This window comes from Orbicella faveolata, unplaced genomic scaffold (assembly GCF_042242905.1).
Source record: "Orbicella faveolata isolate gen_17 unplaced genomic scaffold, um_ofav_v1 contig_46, whole genome shotgun sequence".
Lineage (NCBI taxonomy): Eukaryota > Metazoa > Cnidaria > Anthozoa > Scleractinia > Merulinidae > Orbicella > Orbicella faveolata.
Genome location: NW_028301576.1, coordinates 635,835 through 641,834, shown reverse-complemented (window position 1 = coordinate 641,834; position 6,000 = coordinate 635,835).

Sequence of the window (6,000 nt, the reverse complement as noted above, 5' to 3'; positions counted from 1 at the left end):
AAACTTGGCCATTTTGGTATTTTCGATGCGCTCTTTCCATTTCTGGCATTCTTCAAGTTATACCCCATAATATAAAAATTTTCTTGGAAAAATTTGGTCACGTGACCCCAGCTGCAAAGGGCCTATTTGTCTCTTCTTTTTTATTGTGTCGTATGGTGTACCCTTGTGACTCTCCTCTCCTCTCTCTCAGTTTTCTTCCCACAGTGTATAATAAAGGGCTCTTTAACTGGTATGAGTTTCCATTTCCAAGTACCCTGTGTAGTCTCGTTGCCAACTTTTCTCCAGGACGCAAAGCATCTAGTAACTTATCCCGAACGAAATAAATCATTGCCGTTATCGGCAGGCGTCTTGAAATGAAGAATTTCAACACTTAATTTCAAACTATTTCATTGTTTTCTAAAGGAAAACAAATGCTCCGCAAGATGACCGCTCGAAAACTCTGTCTTATTAACCGACAAAGGTTTGATAACGCTAAGAAATGCCCCTTTGAGAATATTTACCCAGATAACAGTGGCGGATCCAGACCCTGAGCTAAGCGGAGGGGGGGGGGGGGGGTGGGTTTTTTGCTTGCCCTGCCAGTTTTTCTTCCTTCTGCGATTTATCTGCTTGTCTGCTTTTTACCCAAAATGGGGGGGGGGGGGGCCTTGATATTGTTCATGTTCATTAGTGCCACTGTACTTATCTTACCATTTCTCATACAGTCGAACCTCCCGTAAACGACCACTCAAAATGTCAAGCCTAGGCAGTCGCTTTAGGGAGGTGGTCGCTTACAAGAGCTTAGACATTGGGTCAAAAATTGCCTGATTAGCATATGGTAACTGCAGAGACTTACCTTGGTTTCAAGAAAACCATCCTGTACTTCCCTTTGAGACATTTCCATCACTTGTTCTACCCAGGAATGTGATAATGTTACAACACTTTATCCAATTTCCGCTCTATTACGACTATTATTTGTGAAGTGGTCGCTTACGGAGGTTAAAAAAAAAGAAAATTTCAACTTAAGCTCTAAAAGTGGTCGCGGTCGCTTGCGAGAGGTGGTCGCCTACAAGAGGTTCCAAATTTTGTGATTTGACTTGGTAACTTATGGTATTTCAGAAAACTGGTCGCTGTGGAGAGGCGGTCGCAACCAGAGGTTAGACTGTAGTTGCAAAGAAAAGTAAAATGGACATTTGGAAAGTCGGTTTGGATTTAAGTTTGTTCGTTAATCCCAGTAGGCGACTTCGAGTTAATTACCCTGCGTCTCTGTTTCAAAAGGAGTACTTGAGTAAAACCTTTCATATGAAAATGACAACTTGATTTGTGTGAAAATGAATCTGTAGGGGAAATATAGATTTAGCCTAGCCTAAAAGCGGAGCTCCTGATTACTAAGCACTTAATGACTGGCCCCAAGGGAAACAGTGAGTTTTGTTTCCCCGAGACCCTCGATGTTCCCCTAGGCGAAGCCGAGCGGAACATTGAGGCCGAGGGGAAACTTAACTCACTGTTTCCCGTGGGACCAGTCATTAAGAGTTTTCAGGAGCCATAATCTGGGACGTCTCCGTCCCCGATTATGGCTCCTGGTGTTTTGTTATGCCTCTCAACTCAAAAATAGAAGAAAAAAAACACTGCGAAAGAATTATTTGCTTGACGCCGGATGGCTAACAAATTTGCCGCGGTTTAAAGGGGCACGAACTGATCACGTGCGAGTCAAAAGTTCAAGTTATTGTTTCCTTAGGGAGTTGGTGAGTTTTAACCCACGACACGTGACACGTTCTCCTCCAATCAGAAAACGAATTTGGGTTGAGAGGTATAACAAAATAAATTAACCTGGCTTGAGCCTGCGATCCATTAAAAAACCCAGTACTTCGTCAGCAGCCAACTTCAAAAAGCATGTGACTTCGACAAGCTCCAAACAAGAGCCCGCGATATTGCAATTGGCCATAACATGAATGTCCAGTATCAAAGGTGTACCTGTAAACCAAGGCTGCATGACCTGCATGACCTGCATGATCTGCACAACCTATAAGCTGGAATATGGCCGCGGCCGCCATGTTGCGCGACATCGTCGTCGTCGTTTCTCGCCGTAGGGCGCAAGCGCCCGCGATGCACGCCACTAGCCATGCTGACCATGAAAAAAGAGTTGCATGGTTTTCTTTTTCTATGCATGCATGTGGTTCTGTCCGGCCCGCCAGAGCTCCGCTACGAATGGTTTTGCACGAAGACTCGTGTTGACAGGTTGTATGACATTTGCAGACTGCAGACTGGGTTAGCCTTAATATCACTCAGGATGGGCTGAATAGTGCTCAGGCTAGCCAGTCACCGGTTAAATGCAATGATGCAAGAGACCTCAAACGAAAATGCTGCCGGTGGACGTAGGATCTGTTTAAGATCTGATCAGCCAACAATAGAAACATAACAATGAAGCAAGGCTGATTACTACGTAGAAAGCTTAACGGGACAACGACGTGATAGAACTTCCAAATTGAAAGCCAAGAATTGCAACCGTGGACAGCTGTTTCGACCTGGTTGGGTCTTGTCAGCGCGGTGTAGCAACAAGAAGTAGAGCAACCGGCTGGTTGACCGATCGTCTGCTAAATGCACATTGTAATTACTCAGGCTAGCCAGAGGTCTGCGGTCTGCAAATGTCATACAGCCTATTAAGATGCTAATCGTATCTGTAACAAAATTCTCGATCGTGATTGGTTCTTTGCGCGGCTATTTGTCAAGTAATCGGCGCGCGATCACCTGGGCGTCCAATTTCCGGTATCCAATTTGTACTTTTTGTAGTTGGAGTCCTGATTGGCTATCGATGCGAGGTATTTAGCGTGGAAAACGTAATCGTGGTACGTCTTTTACTTTCGCACATTGAAACCCGATATAGTTTTTTTGTATGTCTTACTTGTGAAAGATAGTCACGAGCAGCAACATTAGTAAATCCACAAAACAGGTAGTTAGGAGTTCCTGTCAGATTGAGATCAAAATTTACCAAACACTGTAAACTCAACATCAGCTTCGTCTAGAGATTGAGGAAGACGTTTCCGCTTGCAAGAACAAGTGCTTGGCAAAGAAGAAAGGTAACCTTTTTCATTTTGTTACGCTTAAAATAGGCTATGCGAGTCAAGCTTCGCGAGCCACTTATCGTCTTGCTACCACACGGGGGGAAACGACAATACATGTATTTTGTGTGATGATCGCCGGTAGCCTCTGTACTCTTGGAATCTTGCACCGTAATCTGCATGCAGACTTACATACTATTTGCTTTGTTTCACACCAAACTTTTCCGTGTGAAGCAAAGAGAACAGCTAACGTATCGCAAAGTTCAAACAACTTTAACTTCACAAATTCATCTCTGCGAGTTACTCCGGCAAAGTAAATAGCAATTTGATGAAAGCTTTAATTGTTAAGAATTGAATAGCGCTGGATCGCTACACTAGTTTGTTGCCTCATTTCCGCATACTTCGCGCTTTTCGCTATTTCCTTCCATAAAACACGGTTAGCGAGTTCAAATGTTCCCTCTGTGTACCTTCTCGTATGCCCAAGTTTGTCCTTAAGTCTCAAATCAGAATGTGTTCTTTTAGTCTTAATTTGCGGAAAAATGAGTTGAGTAGCCATTCTCTAACACTGGACGATTGTCAAAAGCTTTGGGTTTTATTTTTCGCTTTTCCCCGAAATGACAAAATATTTATCAGTTACATTGTATACCATGAAATACTAAACCTGCGACTAAAACTGCGAAGTTTTCAACTTTTCAGAAGCAAACTTTTGTGGAGTAGAGTAAGATTTGGGCGATTAATTCTTCTCGTTTTTCTCAGTTTTAACGAAAACAATATTGAAAGATACGTATGGTAGCTGCTCGCTAACAAAGCAGGTGGGCTTGAATATATAAAGAACTTCGGGAAAAAAACTGACTATTCAACTGAACTCTTGTCCATAAAATAATTGGCTTGTAAAAAAATCTTTCCTCACTATTGTACTCTCACTATTTCTGTTGTAGTCTCGCTGCTATTTAAAATAAGCTGTCATACATAGGAAGGAATGTAGTCCTTTTGGCTTGATTTATTTCCAAAAGCAATTTTATAGCATTTGTGTTTGGGGAAAAAAAACATCGCAAATTCAAAGTAATGTAATCTGATTGATGCGCAATAAATTCGCAAATTTTACGTACAGGATGTCCCAAGTCAATTGACAAGATCGAATTCCCGGCCTAGAGCAAAGCGAGGAAAGTCATACAAAGACTTACGACTGAGGAAACCTCAATAGTTCATTGGAAAGTATTAATTGCCTTTATTTTACTTATTGTTTGCGTAAAATGTCCAACTCTATAGTAAGACTCGAAAGAGTTTGGATCTGGAGGTGGGACTGAACGTACTGAATCTTGTTTCTGAACAAGTTTATGTCGAATATAAAAGACTGTGGTCAAATTCTTGTTTTTCTTTACTTTTGAGAACTTTTGTTTACAACACCCACCTGCAGTTCTTTATTTTCTGTAGGAAATTTTAAGTTTAACCATCCATGGTTTCACAGAAGTCAATTAAACTCGTTCCGAAACCGAAACTCGCTACAAAATGAAATTGCGTGCGACGTGTGTTCGGCGAGTGCGCCAGGTGTAACATTCATGTCCCTAGTAGCTGCAAGGGTAGATCACACACCGGAAAAGATAATGCTACTCTTGTTGCTGCTAAATCGCTATCCGGTGAGTAAGTGTTGTAAAACAAACTATGCTATCATCACTGGATAGTGATTCAGCGGTGACAGCGTTATCAACCCTTCCAACAATTAGGGCCTGACTTGGTACAATCAGTTACAGGTGTAATGTCATAGGCAGAATCTGGACATAGAAACCGAAACAAACACAATAAAAAAGACGGGAAACCGTAATTGTATTTCCCCGTTGTCAGTCAAGGCCATCTGTAGCTTGTGTCCAGGGCGCGGCTCTCGGTTAATAGAGCTAGATGAATGTGTCGTTCGTTGGCAAGGAATTCTTTATGCAAGAAAGATATCTTTGACGCCGAATGAACAGAGCAGAACCAGTCTCATTTACATTTGAACAACTGGCAATAAAAACAACAGGTGTAACGTTATCAGTACATTTTTGTGGTTTGCCAAAAATGTCTACTCCTTATTTCGCTTATTTTGGCAAGCAAAGTAAGTGTTAACACAACAATCGCATCCTAACTTTGGTTGTTCGAAAGGTGGATATATAACGCTAGCCGAGGAGGGCGTAAGGGGGGTCCGAAAACCGCAAAACCGCGTAAAAAACGTAAAAAACCGCAATACCGCATGGAAATTTACCAAAATACCGAAACCGTAGTTACAAATGTGCTACGGTGCCGTCATCATTACTTCTAGTTCGCCATTCCATTAGAAGTACGACCTTATTGTAGTTTGACAAAAGTGTACGTTAATGTTAAATGATCATCGCACTCATAAAATAATACTGTAATAATTGACACACGTCCGTGGGACTGACTTCGTTATGCTGCTGTGAAACTAATATAAGTGCGCTCGCGCACGGACGAATACCGCTGAGTTACCCAATTGAAAAACATCGATGTTTACGACTTCAGCACTGGAAAGCACTGGAATGTTACTCAACACGAGCTTTCCGCGACTTTATTGTTTGGTGAAAATTCGTCAAGATGCTAGTTTTCAAGCTCAAATATCCCGAATACGAGTTCGGAACATCCATTTTATGTCGCAATTCGACTGAATCAAGCTTAAATTTCGTTTAAAATTTTCCAAGAAGAATTTTGAATGACCCGAAGACAACGTAGTCAGCCCCATTAAGTGTTCAGTGAAGCAAACGATTGTTGACGCGTATAACTCTCTAGAAGCGAGTTCTTGCTCCCAGAAGAAACGTCGCCGAGCTTCCAATCTCTCCTTGAAGTAACATCGTCTCTTCCCGACCATCCTCGTAACCACTTCTTCTTGCTCAGCAGACATTGTCCCGCACGAGGCCCTGGCAAATACCGTGGGAAATCCGAGCGAAATATTCCCAGCCCGGAAAGTCAACAAGTTGAC